Here is an 18,518-nt window from a genome sequence, read left to right on the forward strand (position 1 = left end):
CCAGATGGTCGCTCAGGAAGAGGCAAGGTGGGAGGGCAGAAGGAATCGTACTGATGGGCAAACCTTTTCATTTGCAATACTGAGTCACAGTGAGAGGCTGCGGAATGTCTTTCTCCAGTATAGGTTATCTCTAATGACAGGGCTAATTTGTGGAGATCTTGGCAATGGTCAGTATCAGCTACTCAGCAATCCCTTTCGGCTGGTCAGTTGATGCAAGATGCAACCGATCGTTCTTAAGCACATTAATGAAACACATGCAGTTAGCTCCCTATAAGTGGAACTGAACACAAAAACGGCTACATTTCTCTAATTCTTAAGTAGGATTTTGGTATTTGGATCTTCTTGCCAGTAGGTTTCTGAGTGATACGATCTTAATGGAAACATTGAGACTTTTATTTGGTGGGTTGTTAACTGATGGGAATAACTGGTGAGTTACTACCCTGGGGAATTTGATGAGTCCAATACCAAAAATATGTAAGACACAATCACTTTCCTCAGGGAACTTTCAGCTGGTTGTTTGCTGATCTCTCATGCTATTGCTCCGAAAATAAACGGAACACTTTTTTTTTTTTTCCCGCAGGAATAGCTCATTTTCTGTTAAGGAGAAAAATCACCAATGAGTTTTATACCAATTAAGAATACTATAATACTAAAAATGAAACTGCATTAATGGTTTCTTTGGTTTCTAATCAGCAGAAAATAACTTGAGCTACCTTATTGGGGGAAGAAAAAGATACTCATTGGGAGGACACTGAAATCATCATGAAGACATTGAATCCGGTGGCCTCAGAATGCTTGGAAACACAGCAGTGTTGAGGTCTTGAGATCCCAAGTAGCTGTTGCTTTGGGACCTTTCCTCTGGAGTCCCAGAATTACCTAACCTGGGTTCTCAGTCATTCTCTGTTAAAGTGAAGAAGCTCACGTAAGGGAAAAGCCAACTGGCCGACTTGGGCCAGAGAGCTGACAATGCTGTCACACATGTCACACAGGAGGAATACATTTCTCTTCCACCTTTGTATCTTCCACTGGACCCACACACACCAACTGTTGGCACAAGAAATGTTGTTGGAAAGAAGGGGTATGGCAGAGTAAACGTGAATGCACCCTCGAGACCTCCGGAACGTCCTTTCCTTCCTGCGGCTTCCCCGAGCTTTGTGGCTGTCCCCCGGACCTTCCCCTTGCAGCCTATAGGTGGCAATGAGACGTTTCTCTCTCAAGCTTTTCTTTTCTTCAGGTCTGATGGTAATGACAGATCATTCAGAAGCATGCTGTGTTTGGAATGAAACCAACACGGCCAACAGTGTTCTATATTCTTCAGTCCCTATCAATCTTGACAAGATTTTTATATGGGGATTTTATGACGAAAGGCTTCATAGCCCATCACACCTTCCCTCAGCCAGCCGCTCCCAGAGGAATATTTGTCTACAATTGCAAAAAAAAAAAAAAAAAAAAAAAAAAAAGGCAAGAAAACATACAGCACATTGCCATTCTCAACGTAAGCAGCCTCCGATGTTCCCGCTATTGACTGCACAGACTCACAGGCCTTTTGGGTGTATGATGTATTTGTAACACATACGTCTGATATACTTAGATTTTTCACTCACACAAATTATACCAGCATATGTACGCATGCAGCAACCTTTCCCGGATATACAGTGGTAGGTCCCACACACATACACACACACCCATGGGAAGGAAAGGAAAGAAAAGGGAAAAATATGACCGTTTTCACTCCTTTGCAGAGAAGCATTAATTGTACTTCCGGATTTGGGGTGCGGCGGTAGCATTGGGAATGAGGTGAGTTGAGAGCTTTTGTAAATTAAAAAAAAAAAATCTTTCCTCTTTTCCACTGTGTCCATTTTGCTAAATCTGCTTACCAACAATCGAGGCCAGTGCGCTAATTTGCCTAGTTTGGAACTGGAGAGGATGTGGATTGATTTTCAACTTCTCTCCGAATACAGGGGAAGGGCCATCTGTCAGGATTAACCGGGTGTGTAAATCCCTTTTGACTCATCTTCTCTGACAACAGGGTGGAAAAGTAACTGGTCAACCACAGTGTTCTCTCGCTCCGCCGTAAGAAATATACTTTCCCTCTGAGAAGTCCATCAGTTAATATTAACAAGGAGAAAGAGAAAGAATAACTTGGCAGGAAGCTCTGAATTTCCCCCAGACTCGAGTCAAGAGATCATCAAGGAAGGAGTCTAGCTGTAAAGTATACTTCTCTTCCTCTGATGAGAGTGACAACCAGGGTGGCTGGAATAAGAGGGCAGCCTGCTCTCCCTTGGGCAAACAAACACCCACTCTGGTAAGTGCCTTTTAATGTGCATCAAGTCTGTGTCTAGGAAAAGGATGCGTAGTTGGCAACTACAGAGCTGTAAAGGGATAGCTTTGACATGCTGATAAAGCTTCTCGGTTTACTTTGGACTTGACTTTATCATTTACTGAAGGATATTATTAGTGTGGAGATGATAGCCACTCTCTCGAACTTCTCGACTTCTCGAACGAAAGCCAGTGCAATGTACATGAACAAAAGGTCTGTTATGGAGAATCCTACCCTGTTTGTTCAGTGACTCGGGGATCCTAATCGTACAACTTCAACAGAGATAAGGCCCGGGAGCAGAGAAAAAGAGCCCACCCAGTTCGTGGCCCCCAGGAAGATGAATGAAAGTCAGCCGTGTTAAAAATGGAAGCTCTTCCAACTCTGAGCATGTGTGTTGTTTTCCCTTATTGCAAATTTGATATTATAAAAATAGATTTGCTCTTTGGAGCCAGATGGCATGCAATACTTCTGAAGTGAAATTCAGCCTTATGACAATGGCCATCGCCAGCAAGGAACCACTTGGGCTATGATGCCGAACCGTGTAGCTCTTTGTGAGTCCTTCCCATCAACGAGCACTTCTGCACCTCTCTGGAGGCCAAGATATACACAAACCCCTTGATGACGATGTCACCACGGTTTGGGCGGAGTACCTTTTTTGTTTGTTTTGTGTTTGCATTTCATCTGCCTCATTCTTGTTTGAAAAAAATAATAATTAAGAACACACAAACAGTAACCTTGGGACTGACCAATTAGCTGGGTGCTTCACAACATGGTTGTACTGCTCATTTTCCAATGGTTTCATTGATTGATTGTTTGATTGATGTACCCATTCATTCAAAAAAGTCTACAAGTGCATATAGGCAACAGCGTAAGACCTGAAGTCGGATGATCCATGGTGACCTATCAAGACACAATTTTTAAAATCCCTGTCTGCTTGGGAAACTTTACGTTTTTGTTTTTGCTCTGGCTTCTATAGTTTGTAATGGAGATAATCGCAGTAATTGTTCATGAAAATATCTTTATAAAAGTGATTATACATTGCAAACTACCATGGAAATACTTTTTATTCTCAGAGGGCGTAACTGTAAGCGGAATATTGTATAAGCTAAGTGAATAAGCGTATTTTAAGCATCTACTCTATGATCAGAAATGTGTGAGAAGTTTTATAGATAAAAAGACTAATCTGACAGATTCTGTGTTCAAGAAGTTTAAAGTCTGTGAGAAAAAAATATTTTTAGTTATGAAGAGAACACATATTTGATCATAAAGGTTTCTTCAAATTTTCTGTAAGGTAATTTATTGGCCAGGCAAGACCATCAGCCGTGTGATTCTCTATGGCCCTTATCGTGATTTTGCAAGAATTCACATTTAGAGATAATACAAGTTATTTTACAACATGTTCCTCTAATCGTAATAAATTACTCATTTTTATTTCCTAATTCCATGCCAGTTGGGAAACTTAATGAAGAACACTGAATCAGGCTCTTTTTTTTTCTGTACTGTTGAGGAACAAAAATAATTTTCAATAATAATTAGAAACATTTATTTTTTATTTTTAACAACGAATATCCAATTGTGTAAGCAAAATTTCCACGTGCAGCCTTGACCAAAAAAAAAGGGTATTTAAACACTGACGATTCCATGTAATAGCGTTAGGATTTAAGAAAGTAACTTCACCTTTCGACATCCAGTGTTGTGATGCATAAACGCAATAATAATGCGTACATGAAAGATGAAAGCTAAAAATATGTGTGGAACACCTGTGTGAATTAGATGCAGGCCTATGTTTTGGTAACAAAGAGACCCAAAAGGCAGTAGCTTGAATAGAAGTTTCTCCCTTCCTCATGTGGTCACTTGAGTGGTAGTCTTGGCTGCTCAGTGGTTCAAGGGCTCAGTCAAGCTCCACTGTGGGTTCCAACAGCCCCAGTTGCACCATGGAGGTCAGTAGGATGCCACTTAGTGACTTGAGGGGCTGGTCAAGGGCATCAGGGCATCCGAGAACCTCTGCGGGCCCCACTGCCACAGGGATCTTCAGAGAAACGATCATTACAATCTTAGGCAACATCTCACGACCTCGTGGGACTCTGTGGGGCCGCCCCCATCACGTCTCTCGGGCTACCTCCTGCATTTTCCTGATAACACCAGCCATTAATTTGGATGACTGTTCGTGATTTTCCTTCCACGAAGGCGTACCGTATGCCGAAGGGGGTGAAACTCAGGCTTAAAGGTGTGGAGACGTTATATGTGGGGTGCGTAGGTATGTGTGTGTGTGTGTGCGTGTCTGTGTGCGTGTGCAGTGATTCATTCAACCAGGCAAAAGAGGCCATTGTTTGGAAGGCTTATTCCACGGGCATCAGGATCAAAGCCTCCTGGAAGATTCCCACAAGGCGTCTTTAGCCCAGTAGGGTTTGATGAGCCAGGAATTGCAACTCGTCTTTCAGAGTCTTCTCAGGGTCTATGGGGTTGCAGCCGAGGGCTCTCATTTCTCCCACAGGCCTTGGGACTTCCCGGCTCGGGGTAGGTGTTACAGATGGTGCCGCAGGTAAGTGTCAGATGGGGAACCAGCGTGTGTCCTTGTCACCTTCCCTTCCCCAGAAGCTACTTTCACGCTGCCAGCCCGGGCTCAGGTGCCTGGCTCTCTGCCCTGCTCCTGGAGTTCTCTTTGACATTGCAGCTTGTCTACCCTGCCCCGTGGAGTGTGAGAAATCATAGGCAACAGAAGCTGCTGGAAGTGCCACGAAACAGGGGTTCTGGCCCTGACTCTCATTTACATTTCTTCTCCCTCTGCTTCCCATGCAGCTCAAGAGTTGCAAAGTGTTGCACTGTGGTATCTCCACCAAAAGACGGTGGAACCTGTTAATTTCCCTCATCCAGTCAAGGGGAGGTGAACCGGTCTCAAGGAAGTGTGGCTTTACCTATATTGAATTGAGAATGTCCAGAGAGTTCCAGCTTCTCTGATGGAACCTGGGACAAGATCACGTCTAGGGGTGTGGCTAGAGCTTGTTCGAGGATCAGAGAATTCTAGACTATTCCCAGAATTGTTATATTAAAAAAAAAAAAACAATTTTAATTGGCATGCAAAAAATAAAACAGGCTTAGACATTTTGTGGCGTATTTAACATTTTTACATGTATCAAAAAAACACTTACAGTACACACAAACAATCCAACTGTGTCTGTTTTTTTCTTTAAATCAGAATAGAGATCCTAAAATATACTGATGCATGGAGAGTGAAGTAGGATAGTTTTATAATGGGGTATGTGTGGAGTAATCATTCCTCTTACGTGGGGCAGTCCCGGTTTACCCCCATTGTCCCAGCATCATTATGAAAGACACTCAAAAAATGTACCAGTTTGGATGATAAATGGTTTGGCCAACTTGGGAATGTGTTAAAACCTGTGTCTACATGCATTTTTTTCCATATTCTGCAAGTGGCTCAGTAACTCTATGGAAAGCTTATTCCCAGAAACATCAAAAATCTCGGTAGAAATGGACTTTGAGAATGAACACGAACGCCATCTCCATGGAGAAGACACCGGAAGTCATGGTGATTGGGCGTGAGGAGCTGGACCAGCCTGTTCCCAGGGGCATGGGTGATGGGACCCCCCTACAAGACCTGCATTTGTTTTATACTTGGTATTTTCCATAGCGTGGCCCCATATATCATCTCAACCGGTCCTTCGATATCACTGCAAGGTAGACAGCACCTATAGTATAATTTCCATTTTATCCTTGATGAAAAAAAAAAAAAAAGACCCAAAACATCAGAGCAATAGGAAATATCCAACAGATTCTGGACCAAAAATCTTTCCAACTCAAATTGAGAGCAATTCTCCTCTGCAGTGCATACAGGAAAAGTTACCCAATGCTTGGAGAACATGGTGATCTCTAATGCCCCATGTGCCACTTGCTGTGACCGGAAACACACTTGAACCCTGGACCCCGGGGACTCAGGTTTCCATCCAGATTTTCCCATTTTTTAAGACCACAGGCAACCTAGGATGTCTCTCTGAACCCAGTCTTTCTTCACCTGCATCGTATAGAAGGATAATACTTCTTCCTCCGGTGGTCTGGTCATATTAAATGAGATTAGTGTAACGTGCCTCAGGCATATTATACAAGAGGCACCAAACAATCCATTTCTTCCTTCAAGTATGCGTAAAATACTTATGTTTTTAGTGCATCTTTAAATTTCATTTGCGATTTTTAGGACAGAGACAGGACACTCGAGGCTATTTCACATTTCTTTTGTGAGTTAAGGGCCTGCTAACCTTAGGGACCCAGTTAAACCAGCAGCTGAATTTGCTGGCAGATAATAACACATGGGTTCCATCCCTGCTCCTTATAAACACTGAATAAATCTGAAATTCCCTACCACTGGAAAGAAATTTAATATTTAAAGGTAATTTGACCTGTACATGTGTGTACCATGAATATTTAATGAAACCTATAGCAAATGTATTTATATAGCATTAATCTGAGGATATTTATTTCTTATTCATTTGCTAGAATATTTCCTCAGCAAATGTGAAGCTGCCCTCTGCAAAAATGCTCAGTTCTAAAGGTATGCTGAAGCACCGGGGAGTGGAGTGATTTCTTTTCCTGCTATAAATGTCCGTGGTATCTCTGCCCCCTTAAAAACACAAGCTATTCTAAAAGGACAAGATGTCACCCAAAGACACGGCCACAGGGTGCATCACCCTGTGGACCCTTTATTCCGTTTTATAAAATCTGTACAAACACAGAAAAACCAAGTCCAACTTTTTCACTTTCCTTTGCTATAGATCATTTCATTCCTTTATGCTATTTCCACGTCTCAGGGTTTTAAATTAAAACAACATGCATGATTCAATTTAGTTGCTAGCTTATGTAATTCAGAGATTCACCTCTTCACTTTATTTTATTTTATTTTATTTTATTTGAGATAAGTTAGGATACCTACAGGGAATGAAGGAGTTTTTTCTCTGATGTCACTTCCGCTTTAGGATAAAAAAAAAAAAAAGGAAAACCAAGCAAGCGAATAACATCAACAATAAAACACCAAACAAAAAGATGCTATTGGGTACTCTTTTGTTGTTTCACTAAGTCAGATGCGGTGGATTTGAAGAGAATAAATACAATGTGCCGCATGATCCCTTTTTAGAACTTAAAAACTCCAACATATTGGAAAGGAAAAAAAATACAGAAAAATGAGTATCAGGTTCTTTCGCATCCTGATGGGTAAGTGTGCAAGCTAGGAAAGGCAGTCTAACCCATTGGTCAAGGGTACTGGGTAGAGCTTCTGAGGGTAGTGCCGACCCTGAGTCATATCACAAACTATTTTTCATGTTTTGAATTGTGTCCTTCTTTTTTACATAACCATGCTCCTCTTTAAAATGTTACTCGAGTAGGAAAACAAAACCAATGTTTATAATCGTCATACTCTCTTAACATGTTATTAGCAAGATGTCATGTTTTGCGATCTAATGGGAGGAAAATAAAATTTAAGATACACCTTTAAAGCGTTTTAGCTATTTGAAAGCACAGAATTCCAAAGGAATCTCCTCCAACACTACATGTCTAAGAATTGTAGCCCAGAGGAATTGATAATGTGTTCACACTAGGAGAAGTACTTGTGGTTAACTTGGAAATTTGGTTCACATGTGACTTCATTAGAATAGTCACAAAGCTCTGCCCTGACTTTCCCTGACCTTCATAGTCCAACGGATCTTAACCGTTAAGGTTGGAGATGCATTGCTAGCTGTTTAAGAATGTTTTGAAAGCTCATGTTAATACTCAGTTGTCATAAATGCCTTTGTGCCTTAGGATAGAGCCCCTTTTTCGCTTCTCCAATGGGGATGATGCGGATGATGGCGTCAGTTGCTACGTCCATTAGCATGACTTAGGCCTTCGGACTCCAGGGAAATAGACTGTAAGAAAAGAACAGCAACCAGTTCTCCTGACTGATTTCAGGCTTAATCCGCTGTTGCCAGGGTCCTCATGTAGTGTGATCTAGCATACACACACACAAATACATAACGGCAACAAAATTTTCACAAAATATTGACTTTTACTACATGAAATTACATGATGGCTTTTTCTATTCCAGTCTATCCCCTTTCACTGCAAAAAAAAAAATGCTGCTCACACCCCTCTAAATCATGACCAGCGGTGTGAAAAGCATCAGCGTCAGCACCCAGCAAGGCACAGAGTAGTGGAGCAGTGTGTATGTTTTGAATAACACCATTTTTACAAAGTATTTTTATTTTTTTCCCAATGGCCATGCGTAGCCTGTCTCGGCTCTATCTTCTTTAGTGATCTCTTCTCCGTAGCCCAGCACAGAGCATCTTCTAGTTTTAGCCCACAACAGAAATTTATAACACCTTCCGAGAATTTTGGAGTGGAGGGTGTACGTGAGGAGGCGATACCCGAAGCACGGACAGAGTTGCCATAGAACGTAGGAGACAAGATACATACATACAAGGTAACATACAAGACGAGGCCCTGGTTAAATTTGCATTTGAGATAAATAATGCACACCTTTTTAGTACAAGTTTGGCCCAAATATTGCATGGATATGCCTATGTCAAAAAAAATGATTTGTTACTTATCTCGAGTGAAAACTTAACTAGCCAGCCTGTATTTTTATTTGCTCAAGACAACAACCCTCAATCTTAAGAACTGTGTTTTCCACTTAGGGCCCGCTGATGGAGTTGACATTTTATTTCTCCAATTTATAAAATGTGAAAGTTAATTTGGTAAGCATTCAGGTCCCATCCAAGCACTTAATTTTCTCTCTTTTGAGATAGAGAGATGTGAGATATAGAGCAGTAAAGAACACTAAGTAGTGGGTGAATCACATTGAAAATTACTTCGGTTTTAGTATTTACGCTGCAGTGAAATCACATGACCATATATTTAACCTGTGACCAATCAGATAATGTATTGCTAAGAGAAAGAGACAACAATGCGTGGTGTTGGGCTATTTCGCTCGCTGTGTATCTCGACGAGCATGCGCCCTGGAGAAAACAGCTGATATTTTCTTTTTTTTTTTTAATTTTTTTTCAATGTTTATTTATTTTTGGGACAGAGAGAGACAGAGCATGAACGGGGGAGGGGCAGAGAGAGAGGGAGACACAGAATCGGAAACAGGCTCCAGGCTCCGAGCCATCAGCCCAGAGCCCGACGCGGGGCTCGAACTCACGGAGCGCGAGATCGTGACCCGGCTGAAGTCGGACGCTTAACCGACTGCGCCACCCAGGCGCCCCAGCTGATATTTTCTTAATACACTCTTGTAGAAGATCTTTGTGGGCTCCCGCAGCCGTGGGTTGTGCCTCTGAGATCTTCCTTCAAGAAAGATCCTACCATTCAGGGACAAGGAGCACAGTTAGCTGATAGTCTTCAGTTATAGCTCCTCGGGATCCGCTGAAGCTTTTCCAGCTGACCTCACACTCTTCCATGCAGCCCTGTTCAATGCCTGAACATGGCAGAAGGTACCAGTGCCCGGTACGTTTAGCCCAAAAACCCAGGCGTGCTTCACGCCGGAGCTCTTGGTGGCATAGCTGGGCTTTGTCAGATCTGTATCACAACTGGAGACTCTCCTGCCAAATTCCGCCTTTCCCTCCGTTTTTAGAAAAAAGTTTATTTAAGGGACACTTGGGTGGCTCAGTCAGTTGAGCGTCCAACTTCAGTTCAAGTCGTGATCTCGTGGTTCATGGGTTCGAGCCTCACATCAGGCCTGCTGCTGTCAGCGCAGAGCCCTCTTCGGATCCTCTGTCTCCCCCTCACCCCACTCTCTCTCTCTCAGCCCCTCCCCTGCTGGCACTCTTTGTCTCAATAATAAACATTTTTAAAGAGGTTTGTTTATTTTGGGAGAGAGAGAGAGAGAAAGTGTGAGCATGCATGTGTGTGTGCAAGCATGGGGGCAGGGCAAAGAGAGAGAGAGAGAGAGAGGGCATCTCAAGCAGGCTCCATGCCACAGCACAGCGCCTGATGTGGGGCTCGATCCCCCAAAGTGTAAGATCACAACCTGAACCAAAATCAAGAGTTGGACGCTCAACCCTCGGAGCCACCCAGGCGCCCCCCTTTGCCTTTTCTCTCTTTATCTCTTCTGAGAATTAACCCCAATAAACTTCATTCCCCCTGGTAAACTTTGGTTTCCCCTCCCCCCAAGTCCTCAGAGCCTAAAGAGACGGTCTGCTTCTCCCTAGGAAGAGCCTGCATTCCCTTGTGGGGGAAGATACTCCTGAGTTCTTATCCCTTCAAGGACTTGCCTCTTCCTTTGCCGACCGCAAGCTGAACACTGAGGTTAAGTCATGGCATACTGAGGTTGTGCTAAGCCAGATGAGGACTTTGTGCCAAAGGGGCCGTATATGCAAACGAGTAGAAACAGGTAGAAACCACAGGAGCATCTTTGGGCTAGATGTTCAGGGTGCTTGATCAACGTTTTGGAAAAAGGAATCATTGGAGAGAGTGGATCCCTCTGTCGGGATGTGGGATTTAACACCAGGAGATGAGGCAAACTTGTTGGGCGGTTGACTTCTAGAAGCCTGGAAGAGGAGATGGTCCACACCGAGCAAAGTTGCAAAGCTGTACAGCTATGGCAGTTGGTGGAGAAAGGCTCGGCCAAGTGGCCATGCCGGAGAGGACGTAAGACCATATCCCACAGCAAGGCCCAGAGGACCTTGATTCGCAAGGCTGCTGGAAGGTGCCAGTGAGAAAGGCACTGGCATCAGTGAGGACCCTCCTCTGGGGGCTGACATGCAGCTTGTTCACTGAGAGCGGTGGGGATGGTGGGGTCTCAAACACTAGATACCCGGTGGTGCCCAGAATCACTAGAATGTAGGGACAGTCGTGTGAGGACCAAGACCACAGTGGCAACCAAAGGGCTTTGCCTCACACAGAATTGTGGAGATTGCTCCTTGGAAGACAGGGGGACAGTTTTCCCAGGGCCGAAACAAATGGGCAACCAATGAAGGTACCGCTTCCTACGTATAATCAAAATAACAAATTCCACACAACTGGGAACATCACCTTGACACATATTCTGTCATTTTTGAGTGGTTCCCGCAGTAGGAAAAGGATCAGCCCCAGGCGCAGGCTGCGTGCAGGCATTCCCTACCCCTTGGGCCACCCAGTCAGGTGTCTGGGGTAAAGAGCCATGCAGAGGAAAATTCATGACAAATCCCAGGGGGAGAATCACAGTGCAGAGGCCTTCGGGGTTCTGCAATGAGGACATGCCATTTGCAATGGAGAATCGTACATCGGTATCCTACCGTGTCCTGGAAGAGCCAGAATGCTTGAGAACAAGTAACCACGTCTCCAGAACTTCCATCATGAGCTGAGTTCTGTCAGAGTCACACATTCAACGGACAGACGGCCCAGGGTTCTGTCATCAAGGAAATGGAACATCTAGGATGAAGCCAGGGTAGAACCAGAGGGTATAAGTGTGCCACAGGAGAGCCCAGTGCCTCTATCTCAACTCTTAGTGATGGCCGTACGGGGGATCCTGGAAGACAAGTTGAAGGAGGAAATGAACCCCAAAGATTATTAAAAGATAGGTCATCTCAGTCCATGTGTGCGAGCCAAAAATGGAAGGTTGGCTGCATAAAAGACACAGTCAAAGGTTGCTTGAAACTCAGTGGTAAGGCAAGGTCTTCCCGTGGGCAGGGCTTTGAGTGGTTTACCTGATCAGGCACTGGGTATGGCGGGAAAAGTGGCCTGAGCTGGGACCATGTATAGATTTGTGGACGGTGCCCAAAAGCCTGTCCCAGCAGTTCAGGGCCTGAACTCCTGGAAGATCGGAGACGAAGAGACAAGCAAAATGAAGAAAAGCCAAGGGAAACCCTTAGGCCCACACGTGGAATCATCTACAACAAGGAAGAGGGTGGGGGCGCCTGGGTGGCTCAGTACGTTAAGCGTTCGACTTTGGTTCAGGTCCATGATCTCACAGTTCGTGAGTTTGAGCTCTAAGTCGGGCTCTGTGCTGACAGTTCAGAGCCTGGACCCTGCTTCTGATTCTGTTGCCTCCCTCTCTCTCTGCCCCTCTCCCGCTCACACTGTCTGTCTGTCTCTCTCTTTCAAAAATAAAGAAACATTAAAAAATATTTTAAAAACATGGAAGAGGGTGAAACTAACCCAAGAAATGCTGATGGGGATAAGACCCTTTGTGGTATGGGCTGGGAGGTGAGGGGTCACAAAATGCATCGATCACTGGGGCATAGAGAACAAGCCTCCACAGAAAAACCTGTCCCTGTAAACATGTCGAGGAGTGCCACAAAGTAAAACCACTTCCATATATTTGCATCATTAGAGGGACATTTAAAAAAAAATTCTAGAAGTGTCAGGAAGAATAAATGGAAATGAAAAGCACATTATCAATCAGCGTAAATGTAACATTTCGATATCATCAACGGACGTTATTTACTGTGTTATCATTATTACTTTATTGTACTTAAATACATTTGGTGGGGGGGGTGCTTTCAGGGACTTAATTCCAGTTTTATTTTTCACATCCAATTGTGAATTTCTTTAATTGCCAAGGTTTTCACTGTGAGAGGTTTCTGGAATCTAATCCTCATTGTTGGGGGAAAGATATCAGACCATGAACTTTCTATTAGAAGTGGAAATGATAGGTTGGAAACATATGATCTCAATATGAAAGCCTCCTTTACACTGAAAAACATCTTTTTGAGCTCACCTTAATGTTCTGTCTTCAGGTAATATAATCTCTCTTCTGTACCTTTACCTACGGGTTTGTTTTCTGATATTATAACCATGATTATGAGCATCACTAAGTCATTTACAGGATCCCATAGCTCTCTTAGGTTGTGGCACGTAACAAGTGCCCATATTAGCGTGGCTGGGGTTGGTCACTAATTATTGAAATGAAAGACGATCCCTGTAGATTTTACAGGACTTCCTACTCAAGTGTTCCTTTACGTTTGCAAATAAATTTTTTTCCTACTAAAAAAGTAATATATGTTCTTTGCAGACATCTTCAAAAGCTGGACATGTGCAATTTAAAATTTTTGAAATTTCCAAATTACCTTTCATGCTCGACCTAAGGGATCATTGACTACAAATACCACTCCCATATACCCTCACTGTGTTTGCTTCCAGATGAAGGAGGAAAAAAAAAGCCTCAAACTGGCCCACAAATAGGTCATCTCAGGATGTAGGTACAAGCTGAAAATGGAGAGGAATTACAGACAGAAAAAGAACAGAGCAGATAAAGAAGCAATAATGAGAAACAATAGCAGAAAATTTCTTTGATGTGAGGAAAAAAGTGAATCTTCAGATTAAAAGACTCACCAAGTGCCTGGGTGAAAAATATCAAAAGGAAGAGAATTTCATCCAATCTTATTCGAATAAAAAGTCAGCATGTGAAGAAAACCAAAAAAATGTTATGAACCTTAGCACAGGAAAAGTCAGGGTTACAGAGAAGGGAGGAGAGCAATTTGGCATAAACTTCTGGTCTTCGTAAAGTGCTTCACTCCAAGGAGACAATATCTGCTATGCTTTGATGGTAAAAAATTGTGATCCAAGATTTCAAGTAAAGAGAAGCCATGACTCATTCAAACATGAGATATAAAGGATGTTCTCAGACCCAGAAGGTTCCAGAAAATAGACGACGCTGAAACTTTGGTGAAAAAAAATTACTTAAGGACATATTCTAACCAAATGAGAAATGAATCAAGACAACAGACATAGGAATCAAGAGACTGTTCTAGAAAAGGAAAGCGCGGTAAGAAATGGAATCCATAGAACTTAGGATTTTTTCTTTCCAAACGTGCACTGCAAAATATCGCTAAGGAATATAATGAACTTGCTACAAATGATTCTTGAAAGGGAGATAAATAAGGTGCAAATAATTTATCAATACAAATCTAAATTTCAAAGCTGAAATTGTTGGCAAGTATAAAGGAAGGAGGAAAATAGCATACTTTGGGGATATAAATAAATATTGTTTCATGATTGATATTAATAGAGTAGTAGTAATTAGAATATATAACTTTCTTATCGCTGGAGAGTAAAAAAAAGCAAAATGTGTACAGTGTTCATTTTTTAGGTGCTTTTGTCATTAATAAATTTCAAATAATTTTTCCGTGTGTATAAATATTCTCTTTGATAATACCACCCCTGCAATTTTTAACTAACATCCTATGTTTAATGTATTGGATGTGTTGTCAAATTGTATTCTAGAAATTGTAGATCATTTTGCAGCCCCACCAGCAATGAATGGAAGTATCTATCATTTCACACCCTAGCCAACAAACTATTAAAATAAAAAATATATCAGTACTGTCTCCTTTTAGCTCGGCCACTAAATATTTCATTCATGCAGGAGAGTTTTCCTGCCCTGAAATAAAATGCTTAGTTTTGCTTAAAAATGAGCTAGTGATATATTTATGTGCCAAGTGTATTTTTCCCCACAAATAATTTAAAATCTGTCTTTCAGAAAGGGACTGACTGCGAAATGGTTTCTAGTTGCAGCAAATAACTTTGTTTTGGGCCAAAATCATAGTCAAATACCTTCAAAATATCTGGTGATAATTACCATCATTCCATTTGATAAGACAAGAGCCCTTTGGTGAAAATATTTACAAAAATTAATTGTGGTGATGGTTAGGTTTAGATAATCACTTTGTAAGTGAGGTTTCCGATTTTAATATGCAGTGTTCAGATGCCCGTTTTTATTTGTCCCTTCCCAGAGGAGGAATATAATAATGAAGTCCTACACTTTCAAAAGATTTTTTTCTTTTAACACATCTCCCACTATTCTGCCACCGTCTTCTGTTTTCATTTTCCAATGGAAAGTGGTATAAAATATAATATGACATAACAAATAATTCCAGGAAAAAGGTGAGGATTTCAAATAAAAACAGAACCCAATCTTTAGCATGGGTGGTGGAATAAAATGTTTTAATTAAAAAAAATTTAATATCACAGCATAATATCAAATTGTAGATAACTTTTGATTGCCTATAAATTTATATGCATGAAAGATAACTGGTACTTTTACTAGACATCACAGATAGAATGATACTTTGATGGGCGGTTTGACAATATCAATCTAAACAAAGAAGACATATCTATATACATATACACATTGATCTAGCAATGCCATGAAGATATTCTTTACGTCATTGAGTGTAATAACAAAGTCTAAGAAATCATCTGAACAGGCCTAATTATATGCTGGTTAAATAAAGTGTATTCATAGGATGTAATATTATATAACCATTAGGAAGAATAAGAGATCGCCAACTAAAAAGTATTATGTTTTCACCACATAGATTCCGTGTAGGTCAATGTGAAAAGGAAAAACATGTAAAAGGTAGAACGATAATTAAAGAAAATATGAGTTAATCTTCATGATTTCGGGACATGGAATAGCTTTCAAAAATATTCAAATGACGAATCCATAAGGAAAATAGATTTGATTACAACAAAAATGAGGACCGGATATTAGTAAACAATAACATGCGAATGTGTAAGGGACAGGTAACAGCATGCAAGACAATATTTGTAATATCAAAAACTATAAAAAAGCTAGTATCTTGAATACACAAGGAGCTTCTGTAAATCAACAAGTTACCTCAACTCCAAGATGAAAATGGATGAAGATGTAGATAGGCAATGTTGAAGTGAAGTCCAAAAATTTACCAGTTGAAGAAATTCAACTGGAGGCAACAATGAATATCACTTGACCTATTCAATCGCAGAAGTCTGGAAAGCTGGATGATACCAAGTACAAATGGCACAGCGGGAATGTGGAAACCCCCCCATGCCCTGTGGGAGGGAATATAGACTGATACAACCATTGTGGAGAGAAATCTGGTGGTGTTTAGGTAAATTAAATACGTGCATACGAAATAAACCTGGTGATTCTGCAATCAGGAATACATATTGAAGAAAATTCTCATTCAGGTCCATACATGGGCATGCATGAACCTGGTTGCTTTTTGGTTTTCTGTTTGTTTGTTTGGTTGTTTGGTTTTTCCAGTATAACTTGTGGTGTGAGAAGTTGGAGGCAGTTCCTGGGTACTCATCACCGGAAGCATCAATGGCTAAAATGTGGTGGATGAACACTATCGAGTGCCATGTGGCAGGGAGACAAAAACAGAAGAGATGATATGAAGAAGCATAGATGGGTAACAAGTCCTGAGAAGGAAAAGTAAGCAGCTGAATGATGCGTATAATAAGTGCAATTATACCAGGGTACAGCTGTGAGACAATTCCACCATCTTGTATTGGATCAATGATGATAGTATGCTAGGCACTGGGAAGATGTTTAAAGTTCCACTGTCACAGACAAATAACTAAATCAGTAAAAGTGAAAATTAAGATCTTACTTAATCAGTAAAAGTGAAAATTAAGATCTTAGTTAACATAAAGAATTTTGAGCGTTTGTTTAGTGAGAATAACAAGTTGCAGAAAAGAATAAGGGATGCTCTTATACCATAGTATATCCATTTGTGAGTGTTGTGTGTGTGTAAACATATACACACAAACATATCTCTATAAATGTATGTCTACGTAAACATATGCATACATATACATATATGTCACCTGAGTATGTACACCTATATATATAAATACATATAGAAGCATATAACACATATATATTTGCAAACTGTTCGATAACATAAATTGTTTGCCATGATTATATATCACTTTTATTTAAAAATAATGCCCAAATAGTAAATGTGAGTTTTTCCATATTTTGAGAGCACTGTCTTCTATAAAGTCATGGTAATGATACTTTAATTGGCTTCAAGATCATACTTAGAATGTTGTTTGATTTGGGGTTTGAACAAAAGTAGAATTTTACCAAATAGATTTTATGTACTTATTTTTTCATAACTGATGCATTTCATACTGTCAAGAGGAGCATAATACTCTGGACCCTTCTTCTTTTTTAAATAAAAATTTCAAAGTATAGTTTAAATTCACAAAAATCTTCACGTCATAGTTGATGACATTGATAAATTTGCACAAAATACACTCATGTAACCGTCACCTAGATCAAGAAGCAGGCATTCCCAGCGCCAAGTAAGTGTTCCTCTTGCCCCTATGCCAGAGGCAATCAAACTTCTAAAACCATATCAGTTTTCCCTTTGCAAAAATATATGTAACTAGAACCATACTGTAGGTATCCTTCAATTTCTGCATTTTCTTTTGTTTTGAGCAGTATGTTTGGGACTAAATTATTGATCATATTCCATATATTTAAAATTCCAGGGGCGCCTGGGTGGTGCAGTCGGTTAAGCGTCCGACTTCAGCCAGGTCACGATCTCGCGGTCCGTGAGTTCGAGCCCCGCGTCGGGCTCTGGGCTGATGGCTCAGAGCCTGGAGCCTGTTTCCGATTCTGTGTCTCCCTCTCTCTCTGCCCCTCCCCCGTTCATGCTCTGTCTCTCTCTGTCCCAAAAATAAATAAATGTTGAAAAAAAAAATTAAAATTCCAGAGATAGGAGAATTTTTATTTTAGATAAAAATAGAATTTTATCTTAGAGGTCTCAATGAAAATATATGTCCGAGTGGTATTGATTAAAACGAGACCAGGGAGTCCCGAGTGGCTCAGTCGGTGAAGTGTCCGACTCCTGATTTCGGCTCAGATCATGACCTCTCAGTTTGTGAGACTGAGTTCTGCGTGGGGTTCCATGCTGACAGTGTGGAGCCTGCTTGGGATTCTCTCTCTCCCTCTCTCTGCTCTTCCCCATCTCATGGTCATTCTCCCTCTCTCTCCCAAAGTCAATAAAAATGAGCATTAGAAACAAAAGGAGTCCAGAGAATGCTTCTGGATATAAAGTGATAATTTGTTCAGGGTAATTCTCTTGATGGGAATAACCCAAACATCTGGAATATGTATAAATATTTATAAATAAATTTAAATATGCACGTGGCATCATATATACACATATACAACATTTGTATGTAACGTTGTAAATATATATTCACACACACACACACACACACACACATACACACACACAATCCAACCATGCAAGGGCTATTTAAGCAGAAAAAATAAAGAGGATGAGATTGAATTTATCTATGTAAAAAGAGTGTTCCGTAGTTTTTTATTCTCATTCTTGTACAGTATTCTGTGGTAGGAATATTCCATAATTTATTTACCCTTCCTATTGATGAGATTGTTTCAAACTATGGAAACTAGTTTCCATTTTATGGAAAATGTCTCTATGACATTCTTAAA

The sequence above is a fragment of the Lynx rufus genome, unplaced genomic scaffold, assembly GCF_022079265.1.
Source record: "Lynx rufus isolate CCGP_SWC_20201006 ecotype Redwood Valley unplaced genomic scaffold, mLynRuf1.p SCAF_21, whole genome shotgun sequence".
NCBI lineage: Eukaryota > Metazoa > Chordata > Mammalia > Carnivora > Felidae > Lynx > Lynx rufus.